This window comes from Triturus cristatus, chromosome 2_1, assembly GCF_964204655.1.
Source record: "Triturus cristatus chromosome 2_1, aTriCri1.1, whole genome shotgun sequence".
Taxonomy (NCBI): domain Eukaryota; kingdom Metazoa; phylum Chordata; class Amphibia; order Caudata; family Salamandridae; genus Triturus; species Triturus cristatus.
The window spans coordinates 873216529-873231927 of record NC_140581.1 but is presented as its reverse complement, the minus strand read 5'-3'; positions in this window follow the sequence as shown (position 1 = coordinate 873231927).

Genomic DNA, 15399 nt, shown 5'->3' with positions numbered 1-15399 from the left:
TTAAATGTCAGGGTCAAATCCCTTACTTTAAAGTGCGACGGGTTGGCGCGTAAAGCACTTGCCTTTTGGATTACTTATCAAGTATCCATGATCGGGATAGGGATAGTTCACGGCACCTGCTCGCACGCACCCATTGAGACAAAACTGTTGCATTCTGCTTCTATAGAATGCTTATCTTTCTAAAAGTGGCATTTTCAGAATTGTGATTTATAATCCGACTTTACCATTGAAGAGGATTTTAAATTATGATTCATTTGAGTGCAAATATTTTATCTTTTCCCATGCAAAAACTATAATTTATTAAATGTAATAAAGTTACCTCGGTGATAGTCAATGGGAGAGATAGGCCTTACAGTAGTGGAAAACAACTTTAGGCGTTTTTCACCACCTGGACATGTCCTGGTTTTTTAAATACCAAGTACCGTGACCTATGGACTTTTAGTGCCTACCTCAAGGGTGACTTACAAGTATTTAAAAGGGAGATTTAGGCATGGCAAAATGTTTATTTTACCTGAAATGGTAATGTAAAACTGCACTACAGGCTGCAGTTGCAGGCCTGGGACATGTTTTAAAAGGCTACTTTAGTGGGCGGCAGAATGAGTGCTCCAGACCACTAGTAGCATTTAATTTGCAGGCTCCGGGTACATGTAGTATCATATAATAGGGACTTAGAAGTAAATTAAAGATACCAAGCAGGTTTGGGCCAATTATACCATGTTTTCAAGGGAGAGCACAAGCACTTTACCACTGGCTAGCAAGGGAAAAGTGCAAAACGTCCTAAAATCCAACAAAAACTAGTTCAGCAAAGGAAGGCACAGTGACCCTACAGAAAAGGCCAGGTCCACCAGCAGAGATCTTTGAAGTGGGCTGTGGGCAATGTGCAGAAATAAAATAATAAACATTAAGGCAAACAGGCATGTGACTTAGAGCAGGTTGTGATCAGAGAAAGCAGGCATGCAGAGGTTGGGCGTGAAAGAAAGAATTAAAGTGAGGCCACAATCAGAAGTTTGAAGTAGAGGTTAGTGTTTTATGTAGAACTTTAGGAATATCAAGGATGCTTTATCAGATAGAATGCAATTTGAGGGCGAAGACTGTAGAAAGAGGCAACATTATTTTGCATGTGAATATTGTGCTACATTAGGTATTTTTGATAGGCGGCAGAATCAGGCAAACAGTCTGTCCGCTGGTAGGCTATTGCTAGACCACCACTCCATCCAGGTCAGCTGATACAGCACTGGAATGAAAAAGTAGTAGCTGGAGTGCAAATTGGGACATTTTTAGGTTTTTAGGATGCTCTCAGTGGAAGCTATAACATCAAGATCCTAGCAATTTGAAATAATATATGGGCAAATCGTGCAAGAATTGAAAACAAGAATCAGAAAATGCTGGAGGAATTGTGTTCTGTTGTTCATCCTCAAGTTTGGCTCACAGTATTATTTACAAAGCAAAGTGGGATCCATTATGGATTCCTCTGTTTTGACATGGAACAAGAAGGGCAAGGACTGCTTCCACTGATAGTGGAAATGTGTTGTCTGCATTCCTCTGGCTGGAGGGTGGAGATGCAACACTGGGTTTGAGAAGGATGATGACAGGGCCCCATTTAGAAATTCAATCAGTAGTGGCCGATGGTGGGAGTGCTGCAGGGCGGTGGGGCGGGGCGGGGGTGGAGCAGGGTGGGGTGTAGTAAACTATGGAATACGGCCCAACGGAGGTCAGTAAACAAATAAATAATTAAAACGAACATCGTTGCGCGTGCTGCATCGCATTTGGCAATGCAACGCGTGCAATGAAATTTGTTTTATTTACTTATTTGTTTACTTACCTCTGTTCGGCCGTATTCCATAGTTTACTACCTCCCACCCTGCTCCACCCCCGAATCCGCCCCACCGCCCGCAGCACTCCCACCACCGGCCGCTACTGAATTCAATGAAGACTTTGTAAAATAATTCTTTATGCATTGCATTGCAATCCCTCTGTTGGAGGTGGAATGATCCTCCAGACATCAAATAGTATGAAACTAGAGTGTAATGTTTCTGTGAGACAGGGTCAAAGCTCTATGCATACATTAATCGAATGTGTAAAAGATCACTGGGAAGTGATATGTCAAATAAATCTCACATAGAATATAGGGTAGCGCACTGAAGCTCAAATGTTGTCATTATCTAGGGCATGTGCCAATTATGGACGAAAACCCTCACTCACCCGAGGGTGACATGCTCCATCATTGGGTTCCTCCAGCACACGGGGACCGCAAGGTACCCCGTGTGGGCTTCAACTTAACCCAAAAGGGGAAGGAGCAGGAGTGCGTAAGCACATGTTGGAACTACCAACTCGAAATGGTGAAGAGGGGCAGAGTGTGATGTTAAAAACCTTTATATTTAGGGGCCACAATTTTATTCTTCCTGCCTAAATGAAAGTCAATAAAAAGCAAGTGAATATAGGGTTAAAGTTACCCTATATATTGATCAACATGTTTCTGCCTGAGGACAAAACTGTTCATGGCATTCTTCAGGATCAATAAGAAAGTCACTCTGCAATCGGTGCTCAATAATAAAGAAAATGTGTATACTTAGGCCTCAAGTCCTTGACATTCATACGGACACTTATTCAACGTAAAGGGTCAGCAGGGCTCTAAAGCATACATGTGTGTATCAACTCGACCGACTTCAGAGTATCACATCACGCTTGGTATGTTGAGCGGCGCATGATACCGATCTACAGACTCTGCCGGAAGTGATATGTCAAGCCAGACTGAACAACTGACTGTAAAAAGTGTGTATACTGAGCCCTTTAGTCATATATTTAACATTAAAATCAAAAACACTCATCTCTCCCTCAATAATGAGTGTACAAATCCCTAGACGGTGAGAAGTAACACACGTTTCTGTGTTTGGAGCCTAATGGGACTACTGGTCACAAACTTATCAGGGTTTGCATCTTCATTGGAACTATGTTTATTTAATAAGTTGCAGAGTAAGGTGGGAAGGTACACGCGGTCTTGAAATTGGAATGGGACGGGACAAATAGTCGCAAACCTACCAGGGTTTGTGTGTTAAAAGGGAATTATTTTCTTTCGTTTTCATTCATGAAAGATACCAGTTTTGTCTGAACTAGCCAGTGTGTTACACTCCGTTCAGGTTCCTCCTCTGCGTTATACTTTAGGATACATAAGTGTGTTGGACCTTGTACAGCGTTACCTTTTAGCCGGCTGACAAGATACATGAGTGCCTGGACCCAGGTGACTTCTCTTTTGGACATTTTAGTGGACTCATCGACCATTGTCCAGACCTTTTGGACAGGCACCCATACATATTCAAATTGCTCGGGATACTAGTCTTTGTTCTTGAGATTGCAATCGGACATTGCCGTCTGAAGTGTTCACCTCAGACTGCATCGAGATAATCTACTTATATCGCCTTGAAAAAGTCTAGGATTAGACGAAACACATAAAAAAAAGAACGAAAACCAACAAATAAATTCTTTGGACTATCTGAATCTTCTGTATACCCGATGAACACGGACCTTTATATTACCTATCCAGTACTGTTTTTGGATTATTAGATTTAATAAGTATTGTGCTGCAACAGCTTTGTTCTTCGGAAATCCCTAAATTTACCCAAGTCAGCTATGTAGACGCCATTTACATTTCATGCATTTGACTTAATTTTGCATGGTAGGTGACTATAGTCCTTAACACCAGGTCCTTTCCCCAGATGACGACTGTAGTTTTGCTTATCATACCGCATATGTGTTGTGTATAGGGAGTACTGCTAACAATGAGTCGTGTCTAGGAGTCTTGGTGACTTCAGGGTATGGATGGGAGTTTATGACACAGAACCATTGAGAAATCTGGATTTGAGGCTTAAGGCACTACGTTTCCCCTAGTGTGATAACAATTCCTTGTCTCTGTAACCATCTTGCAGCATAGATTTATTTTTAACAAGACTGAGATGTGGAATAGCGCATCACCTTGTTACTTTTCCGTCCATGAGATCCCGTCCCCCAATACATATCCCTGTCCCCATGATGAACTGAGTAGACAGATCACTCTGCACTTTTTATTATTTTGTAAGTTGTACCGGAACCCCAGGGCATTGTATATAAAACCTTTGTTATTAACCCGGAATATTAGATCTTATAAAGTGGCGATGAAGCATTTGATGTCATTAGGCGATCCCTTCCTGTGTTACAATATAGCACTTTTTATATTAAACACAATGAAAAGACGGAAAGGTTGTAATTGCGGATCATGAACCTGTTATTCCTTTTAACTATACTATACCAGATGATGATTGACTATTTTTATTGTGTCTTTAGCAGTATTAAGATGATATGAATTTTATGATGTGATCGCCTTTTATTGTATATATTTTATATTGGTATGTTGTTATTTATGGATGTGCTTTTATGGTTGTTTTGTCTTCAACCGAAGAAAGATCATGAACTGAGTCACTTGATAATAAAGATGTTGAGATGACATGCTCCTTCATTTCTTGGCCTCTCTACAGACCACTCTCTGGATTGTCGTGATATGCAAAACGTAATCATGCTTCTATGCTAGAGTCTGTGAAACAGGCACATAGCTGTCAAAATATTGTTGGCACCAAAAGAAAAGAAAATTGAATGTTTACAGCAGAAGGGGTGTGTGCATGCAGCAGCGTGTGTGTGAGAGGCGTGGTGAAATTGAAGGGACGAAAGGAAGCATATGTAGAAGTTGAAAGCGAAAAGATAGCAATGAGAGGAAGAGGCTATAGACTGAAATATGCAGATGGATGGGCTGCAGGAAAGAAATGCAGAAATAAAAGGGGCTTAAATGATTAAAGCAGAGGGCGAGACCTTAAAGAAATGTAGTGGAGAACAGGAGTAACTGACACAAATGATCAGATGGAAGGAGTCAAGTTTTAGACCATGCTCTTAAATACACACTCCACGCCTTTTGTAAAAGATTCCTACCTGTCCTTCTTGGGCCATACCCCCTTAAGAGACCCCCATTGTTTGTCATCCCACTTTAAGGACTGCTCTCAGTGAAATCAAACTTTATATGAGATTTTATAAAACAGAATCATCATCTCCCTATCACTGACACTGATAGGTTACAGAACAGCCAGACGAGACCCGCAAACCTGCAAAAACCGCCCCAAATCTCATCGAACTGTTACACATAACTTAGGAAAAGGCAATACTTTTTCAGTTCATTAAGATCTTTAGATGTATATCTAAGAAATCTGAATATATTTGAGACGGGTGTCTATTGTACGTGAATGCCTTTGTTTATACTGCTTCTATTTTTCCCTCATTATAGATCTCACAGGTCTTTCAACCTTTTGATGTTGTATCACTGTCTATGTTATGCCTGTGGTACATTGTTTCTAAAGTAAATGCATTGGGGGCCCTTGTGCCATATTCAAGCTCTAGAAAAATACATAAATTAAAAAGTAGTCCTCCACTGCACAAAATCATGACAAACTTCCTGCACAGGTCACACTCATATGGTTGAGTGTCGTAAAACCAATACCCCAAAGTGTACCCACTCCGGACACAACTCACAACCTGGATCACTCGGACCTAGTTTTGACCCTGCTTCGAGATCCTTATAAATGCAGAAGGCATCGTGTGTAAGAGATCACATGATATATATTTTTTTAAATCATTGTCTTCCACACTTCTAGACCCCCAACTTTGCCCCACATTCCCAGTAGAAGTCTAGCACAGTGATCTGATCTCTATCACCATCATGAGTCCAGGCCAAGTAGGGAGAAGGGGGTACTCGGGGGGAACTCAGTGACAGGACTGGCCCAGAAACCAACAGTAGCCCCGATGCGGGCATGGGTTGCCAGCAGCCAGAGCAAAATTTTAATATAAAGTATTTCGCCCCCTAGCCCGTTAGCTCAGGAAGTGGTACAGGTCCACGGATTAGGGGGTGCAATACTTTCTTTTAAAAATGTGCGCCCCTAAGAATTTTGCGCCTGGTGCAATCACCTCTGTGGACCCCCTCCTCCACCTCACCACCCACGCACATTACACCACTGCTTCTCTGTGAAAATACAAAGAGGAACAGGGCAGGCATGGATCCCTGTCTGAGATGGGAGCACCTCAGTACCTAACATTGTCTAGGTGCCATGCCTGGATATTTCTGTACCGACACTGCCCCAGTCTATGGTGCCCTGTAGTGGCCACGGAACCTTGCCACCTAACATATATACTATAGTGCCCTCAGGGCAGTCGGCATGGCTCGCAGGTGGGGGTGGCTGCGGGGGCACGGGTGTCGCAGGGGGTGTCACGTGGGGGGTGTCGTGGGGTTTAGAAATTTACACACAAAAAAACGTACCTTGATGCCGGGTCACGTATCTTCTTTGCCCCTGCTTCCAGGACCAGGAAGAAGCAGCTAGGCTCCCTCCCGTAAGCCAATCACAACGCTGCAGTGCAGGATTGTGACACGGCGCTCAGCCAGGGACTGTAGGGGTGGGCATGTTCTCCATGCAGGCTGTGATGTAGCCTGCATGGAGAACAGGAAGTGCGCATGACTGCTTTGGGCGGCATGAGAGGGCCGACCTAACAGTCATTGTGCACTTGAGTGGGCAAACCACTCCGCCCCTGCCCTGCTCCATGAGCAGGGCAACCCGCCACCCTCCCGTCTGCAAAGGAAACATAGCATGATAATGATAATATCTGGAAATTATTATCATGTTATGTTTCCACTAATCGCACTGCTTGAAAGCAGTGGGGCGATGATCCTCTGCCATAGCGGAGGAGCCGCCACTGAATGCCCTGCTGAACCGCTTTCCTCCAGCGATCAGAGCCATAGTTGTCTAATCTGTTGTTAGTTTTTTTACTGGAGTTTGCTGTTTAATACCAAGGTTTCAGAAAAACTCCTCAAGAATAATGACAGGAAACAACGTGCTGCTCTAAAGTTTTTTAATATGTTACTTTCGAATTTTATTACGAACGTCAGCGACACTGAGAGTGTTTCAGTATTGCTAAGTGTCGTTCATTTCCTACTTCTGTGCTGCTTTTCCTTGCTTCTCCACATAAACCCAGGGCTAGTGGTAGCTCGAAATAGCTGTGCAAGACCTATAATTAATTTTAATTAGTGACTCATTACACCGCGCTGCTTGAAATCAAAGAGAAGCTTGACAACTTAAGCAGCACCAGGATAAACCAATGACTTTTAAGTATCTATAGATTAAAAAGCTAATTGGTTAGCAGAATTAGTTTAGTTTTGAAAATGCGTCCTTTAAATCATCTTTTAATAAATGTGCGTGCAGATTGCCAGGGGGAACTGGGAGGAGACGTTCTCCTAATCTTCAGACTAAACGATTGAAACCTTGGCCTTCTGGTAAAGACTCGACATGAGCAACTACAAAGTTCAGATTGATAAGTAGAAAGAGTATTAATGACACTGAAAGAGCCGATTTATTGTAATCGTTGGCGCTTCCCCCGGTAAAATGTTTGTTCAAAATACTAACATGCAAAAGATGCAATTTTCTTTGCAGTGCATTATTTTATTCTATAAATCTAGTGCCTGTGCTGCAAAATAGCGCTTGCAAGTGTGTCTCATCCAGAGCGCAATGCAGATATTCATGGAGGTATGTCTGAGAATACCAGCACTTGGATGGTGAAATGCGTTATTGTCTAGCGACTTGTCGTCATAAATATATTAGGGTTTTGGGGAAAAAGCTAAAAGCTAAAGTTAAAATGTTATACCAAAAATCGGGGTATATTGCTATAATGAGAGATCGGTTGCAACACACGAAAGCAATTAATGTCTAATAGTTTATGTTAAAGTTGAAAGATTCTGTACCATGCAAAGAAAATACGCGCTATTGAATTGCCTTTTGAAAAAATGATTATATATTCATGTGTAGGAATTGCAACCGAAATTACACAATTCCTATTTTCTTTTTCTGGAGTATTTGTAGAAGTAAGAGAAGACACTTTACCCTCTGACACAAGCACACTGAGCCAATGTGTGGTTGTTGCCTAGAGCCAGAGATTCGAATGCCTCAACTTGCCCCCCATGCCCTTGGCAGGCCCTCTTTGTGCTGTCCAATACTGTGCCATTACACCTGATTAATCTTCGTGGGTCACCCACGACGGTGCTATAAAGCACGTGTCTTGGAGTCCATTCAAACAGGCTTTATCTCTGGTATTTGTATAGGTGAAAATGTCAGGTGCTGCACCAGCCATGCTATAGTGTGGGCTAGCAGATACTTTACAGCCAGTATTGACTCTCGGCTGACTTAAAGGAGTCAGCTAATAAGGAGGAGCTGGCCCAACCCTTATCAGAGGGGTTACTCTTTTAATGTAAAATATGGGTTAATGGATGCCGGACGCCAGCTGAAGGGCACTAGAGGCCTGCCAATGAATGTGTGTCACAGGCCTTTCCTGAGAGCCTCTCTCTTTGACAGACACATGGTCTCAAATTCCCACTTACTTTTCCAGGGCCATGTGATGCCCACTCCCCTCATGTCTGGGTCTGGACACTTCCCTGACTAGTTACTAGCAGCAGAGGACAGTCCATGGCTGGTGGAAGGTGAGAGGAGTCAGGCGGGGCATGTGGTTAGGACGGCTAGTAGATGCTGGGAAGAGCAGCTGTGGCCCGTGCGGGTATGAGCGGTGGGGCCGGTGGGGCGGGGGGGCATTTTGACAGACGATGAGTGAAAATTATTTATTTATTTAATTTCCCCTCATGGTTGCCTGTTGAATTCCCCCTCCCCAACCCTGCCCCACCGCTCTTACCTGCACTGGCCGCTCCTGAAGATAAATAAGAGCAGAAGAAATAAAGAAAGTGAAACCGTGAGCGAAAAATGACAGGATAGTGTGTAATAGGTGTATAGTATGAAATGACGTGATATAGCAAAAATGATCAGCAGGCGACAATGACGAGAGAAATGTATAGCAAGAGGGAGGGCTAATCAAGGAAGAGGAAGATAGAAGAGAAAACCACCTGGCAGACAAGGGGAAGACTAGCCACATCCCTTTAGACATGTGTGATGTCCTCTCACATGCGTGTGCCTGCTTCAATGCAGAACGCGTCGACATTTTAGATGGTGCAATAGGGATATGAGAATGTTGAAGATGCGAGAAGTGACATTTTGAAGGAGACCGGCGGCTGGCTGGGGTGTTATTGAAGAAAGCTTCCCGTAAAACCTCCTACAACCTTGAAGGTGCTTCTGTTCACGTCAACATCACAACATGTTATGGCAATCCCTGAACTACTACCAGGTAACCACAACTCACAGAGGCAAACTGATTATTTCTATCAATATATACTTACATCACCCTTGGTTAGCATTGCAAGCTCAACATTTATTATAAAAAAATTGTTTATGGCTTGATATGATAAACAACCCGTCAAGCAATACAGTTAAAATAACAAAACAAAAAAATATACAAAATTGTTTATTAGCTAGCTACTTCAAAAAAATGTTTTTTGTATTTTCAGGAAATAGCAAAGACACAATAACATAGAAGTCAATACCTACCAAAGATAATCAGTGTACTTCTGTTGACAACCCATAAAAAAGTCAGAATTCTGATGAGAAAATGTACCTTCATATTCAGACTCTTCCGAATGAGTAAACATCAGTCCAAGATGCTGAGGCTTTAGGCACTATCCAAAGAAGATACTTTTGGTGGTAGCAAAACAAGAGGCATGAATCCTCAGGATAATGTTGGATAACTACCACAAAATTGTGTTTTTGAGATGAATATGTACTTACATTTTGGAGTTAACAAAAACAAATTCATACTTCTCTATATATGTTTACTTTGAGGATATGTTGGAAATCAATATTCTGGAGGCAATATATATATATATGTAGGTCGATATTATTGACCTTGACATATTGACTTACAACTATAATGTCTCATTCCTACTGTACACACCAGGAATAGGGTGTAAAACAAGAAAACTTTAGCTACAAAATGTGTTCTGTGCACATCGATTGAAACTTTGTTTTCCATGGAATATACTGCTGTTAGCACACACAAAGAGTGTGACAGGCAAAAAAGGCATTTGCTGAAGGTAGAGCATTCTACTGACACTGGAATTAAGCCTGGACTTATCTTGCCCTGCTTGGCACTTCATTACTTCATTGAGTCGGATATAAAGGAGAATAGTTTTGCTTCAGTTTATTGGTACCGGGATTCAGAATTCTCAGTCAGATGCTTAGTCTCTTATTTTCTGCATATGTATATTTTTTGTATCTGTATTGTTTTTTTTTATTTTAAATATACCAAGGGTCAAATTTATGAGTGTGTCACACAGTGCATCAAGTCACCTTACTGCGCTGCACTGCGTGACAAGGAAAGGGCTAATATGCACCGTCTTTAAAATAATACAGTGCATTCCTCCTTTTCCCCTGTGCTGGTACCATTTTGGCTGCCTAGCACCAACGCAGGTACCCTGTGTTGCATGCAGGATTGTTTTTGTGCAAAAAGGGTCACCTTCCTGCACAAAAACAATTCCTGCACAAAACAATCCCGAGAGGCTAAATTCTTTTTCTATGTGTGCTGCAGAATAGAGCGCACATAGATAGAAGATATAATGAGGAGAAATTAAGATATTTCTCCTTGTTATGTCTCACCTGGGTAGGGGTATCTTTTTGGCACTTTCTCAAGTTTACTAGTTCTGGTAAATCAGGGAATGCATCAAAATGCATGGGAGTTGCGTAGGAACTTTCATGCAACGCCTCCCTTGCGCAAGGTAAGGCAACTCAGCGATTTGCTCTTCATTGCTTTTCTCGTAATAATGAAGCCACTCAGGGCCAACCAAGGTAGTCTTGCGTTGCTTCATAAATCTCATTTTTTAGTTGCGTCGCTCTTGCACCCTGTTGCACGGTGCAAAAGCGATGCAACGGGAATTGTAAATATGCCCCCAAGCTTTTAGCGGTACAAAAGTCGCTACTTGAAATATTCCATTATGGGGACGTTTAGTCCACACTTCATACTTCCTTCTGTCCAACTACATCAGTTGCTCATGCATCTTGGCCACAGTTCGCCTCCTTCTGTGACTCTTCTCTACTTTAAAAGCGAAGACATTGATAGGACAAAGAGCATGGGATTTCCAAATGCTGGCCATGGAGCCAACCACACTTATTCCTACCACTGTCATTCGCATAGTGGTGGCAGGGGTTGCCCATGTAACAAAAACACATTGGGAATACAACAAGACAGGCGTCAATACAAAGTGGAGGCGAAAAATGAGGTGCAGAGAAAGGTTTAGGGTTTTATATAATGGCAGATGGGATCCTTATTGATGGAGTTAATCGAAACGATGGGGGGAACGACAGGGCCGGACTGGGAGCCAAAACCGGCCCTGGCAAAGTGCTCGGCCGGCCCCCCCCGGGGGTTTGGGGGCGCCGCCGAACTCTTTGCCAGGGCCGGTTTTCAGCCGATTTTGTTACAGGGCCGATTTAGCAGCTATGCTGCAAAAACGGCCCTGTAATATTTGACGCAGCACAGTGCAGCCACAAGAGTGGCTGCTCTGCCTTGTGTCAAAGGCAGAGAGGAAAAATGCACCTTTTCTACTAAGATATGGCTCATTCTTCTCTCTTCCTGAGTTCTAGCACACTTTTGTCTGCCACTCTTGCGCCATAGTGCAAGGGTGAATGTGTTCTTTAAAGGATAGGTTTTACACTGGAAGGGGACTCTTCCTGCTCATGCTTTAAGACATTTCCCACTTTGTATGTTTGCTGCACCATCATGCAGCATACATGCAAAGTTGGAAAAATAAGGAGAAATGAAAACATTTCTCCAAGTTATGCCTGCTTAGAGGTTGCATAAGGTTTTGGCCGAAATAGATACCTATCTATGAATGTTTGCAGATACAGGTTTGCATCAAAATCCATGGATGGTTGCATTGAAATGCTCAAGCATCAAACACCCCCTTGATGCAAAGTAGTGCATACTTACACAACAATTTTGAGTTACCATGGGGAAATTTCCAATGCAACTCGGGGTATTGCGTTGAATAGATAATTCAACCCCAACATTAAGCATCTGTTGTTTGACACAAACCTGATGTAAAGTATTTGTAAATCTGAGCATTTATTTTCATCCGAAGTAAAATAATGTCTACTCTGAGCTCTGTTAATTGTTGTGTGCTCATTTACACCATTTTTCAGGAAGACTGGACGATAAGAACTTGAAAGGATTAACTTGAGACCAGTACATTCCATCGTCATGACAACATGCTGATAGGAATGTGCACAAAGCAAAAGCCATGTCTATCTTTGGAATTACTTTTAGGCAGGGCGACTTCTCCATTTGAGTGGTGAAGCATTGGTCCAAAAAGAAAAGCCCCAGAGCTTAAAAATAAATTGTTAATAAAGGTAATTTATTACCATTTTATTTTTTAGCAACCAGCCCGCCCCAAACTGAGCGTCAGAACGGGGCGTGGCCATTGCTGCTTAGTGGCAGCAGGGAGCTGTGTCCTCAAGTTTAAAATGCGCATGTCTGTATGGCTGGCCGTCGACATGCACATTTTAAACCTCTCTAACCCAGCTGTCTAAAACAGCTGGGTTATAGAAAGCACAGGCCACCGGTACTCTTAAGAGCGCTGAGAGAGGCCGCTCCCTCCAATCCTGGTGCTTCTTTCATGCTGGCTAACTGCATGAGCACATAATATTCATGGGGTTCGCCCAAATCACCCTCCACTGTCTGGGCAGTAAATATCAACACAATAAACAGTGATGTGGAGGAACAAATACATCCGAAGTAGGATATGTTAGAAATGGGGGTCTCTAGTTGACAGAGGTAGGTACCTTTGCCCAAATAGGGGCCCTTGCTTCTAGTCAGGGTAAGGGGGATACAATTCTAAAATAACCCCTGCTCACCCCCTTGGTAGCTTGGCACGAGCAGACAGGCTTATCTCAGAGGCAGTGTGTAAAGCATTTGTGAATACATACAGTAACACAGTGAAAACACTACAAATGGACACCAGACTAGTTTAGAAAAATAAGTAATCTTGATCTAAACAAGACCAAACAACAAAAATCCACAATACAATATTACAAATAAGGCTTTCAAATGGTAGAAATAGTCCAGTCCAATGCAAGTTGTAAATGCGACACTTTTCCAACAAAGTACCTTAGTTGCGTCACAAAAACCAAACAAAAGGGTCAGTTCCTTGCATCTGGGGCGGTGATGTGTCGGTTCCTTACTGCAGCGCAGGAGAGGTGATGCGTTGGTTCCTTACCGAAGAGGAGGGGATGCATCGGTTTCTTACTGCATTCCGGTTACGATGCAACAAGATGGCACCTCGATGCCTGGTCACTCATGAAGGAAGATACCTGAAAGAACTGAAGATTAACATCAGAACCTGGTCGCAGAATGAGAAAAAAAATTAGCACAACAATAAGGAGCACCCAGGAATGACCCGATATGGTCGAAGATAGGGCAAGCCGATACAGACTCATTGGTTATTCCATGAGAGGGAAGCAAAATTGGCAACATAAACGATGATCAGAGCCAAAGAATAAAGGCCAAATTTAGAGAGAGGTCACCATGAGCGCAAACAAAGTTGTTAGGCTATCGCAAGGTCTCATCAGATGCTTGGAAGCCTCAAGCAAATCTCCAGCGCTGAGTGCAAAAACCAGGGTCCAGAAGGCATGTAGGTCCTTCCGCCAGTGATGACCGGCGGCTTAGAATGCATATCGGGTCATTCCTGGGTGCTCTTTATTGTTGTGCTAATCTTTGTTCTCATTCTGCGACCAGGTTCTGATGTTAATCTTAAGTTCTTTCAGGTATCTTCCTTCATGAGTCCCACACTGTCTTGCTTCGTCCTGATGAAGGTGTAACCCAGATCCGGGTTAGACACCGAAACGCGCGTCAGGCTGGAGCCCCCATGTCTCCCCCATATCTATTTCCCTCCTGGAAAAGAAATTGCAACCTTGAACTGTTCGAAAAGTTGAGGATTGTATATCCCTCTTGCATAACTGTCTATGTTATATTGACATCGCATATTTGTTAATATATCTTGGGGAAGACTTTTGGAATCACTTGCAGATTGTTATTGTGATCCAATGAATTGTTACTTGATGGGATGTCTGAGTATGGTTGAGTATGTGGTTGTGTGGAAGTTTGATAGAATGAGTGCATGTGACTCATGATGTAAATTGATATTGACTTTTGTGACATTGATCTCTATGTCATTTGTACTCTATTGATCAAATAATATTAGTAAATATATGTATTTTTCCAATTTACTTGTATGTATTACATTTGGGGGGACATTTTGTTTATAGGATCAAGCTGTTCTTACCTGTGACTTAATAGCACCAGATTAAGCTAACTTTGAGCAGAGTGGTGTGTTTTCTCTGTATTGCCAGCAGTTTCATTCCCCTGCTCCCTCTTCCAGCCATCAGTTTCAGGGGCACCCTTCTGTGTGAGATGTCATTTAACCCCAGACAGCAAAAAGCACAGGGGCAGTATCCCCCCTCAGCTTATCCGGCTCTTCTCCTTGGCAAAGGTTCCCCTTGATTTTAGAAGTTGTCTAAAGTTCTGGGGTCTGGATCCCCCTTTTTATACACACAAATTCTTTGTTCTCTGAAGGCAGAGAGTGTCTGTACCCAGCCAAAACCAGTTCTGTCCTCCCAGGTGCAGCTTCCTGGCAGGAGGTGGAGACAGCAATGTTGAAACCAGACCTGGCCCAGGCAGGTGAAAGGAAATCTCCTCCCCCTACTCTAAATTCAACCAAGGTCCCATTCAGCCCAGCCTTGCTCCTGTCACTCACAAGCAAGACATGCAATACACAAACCCAACAGAGGCATACTCGATGGTTAGGCAAGAAAATACCCACTTTCTAAAAGTGGTATTTTGAAACACAGAATGTAAAAATCACCCTCACTAAAAGATGCACTTTAACATTCTGAGTTCAGGCATACTAAACTTTATTTTCCTATCTTAGTCCCAAGGTCAGTTATGTTTATAAGATGTTATAAACTAACTGCCCATTCTGGCCTATGAGAACAGATAGCATTGCGATAGTGAAAATCGAAATTGGCAGTATTTCACTATCAGGGCATGCCACACACATCAGGGCATATCCTACCTTTCACATACAATGCACCCTGCCCACAGGGGTACCTTGGGCCTACCTTAGGGGTAACTGACATGCAGAAAAGGGAAGGTTTAGGGACTGGCAAGTTTGTGCACTTGGCAGTCCCAGACTGCACACAGGCTCTGCAGTGGCAGGCCTGAGTCCAGGGCCGGACTGGCCATAGCGGGCACCGGGCGTTTCCATGATAGGCCGCTAGGATCGGGCCATTTTATTGCCCCTGGGGGGCCGCTTTTGTTACCGGGGGTTGGCAATATCAGCCCCTTGTAACAAAATTGCCCGAACCTGGCCCTCGTAAACTGCTTGGCTGCACTCCCCCTCACCCTGGGGGGGGGGGG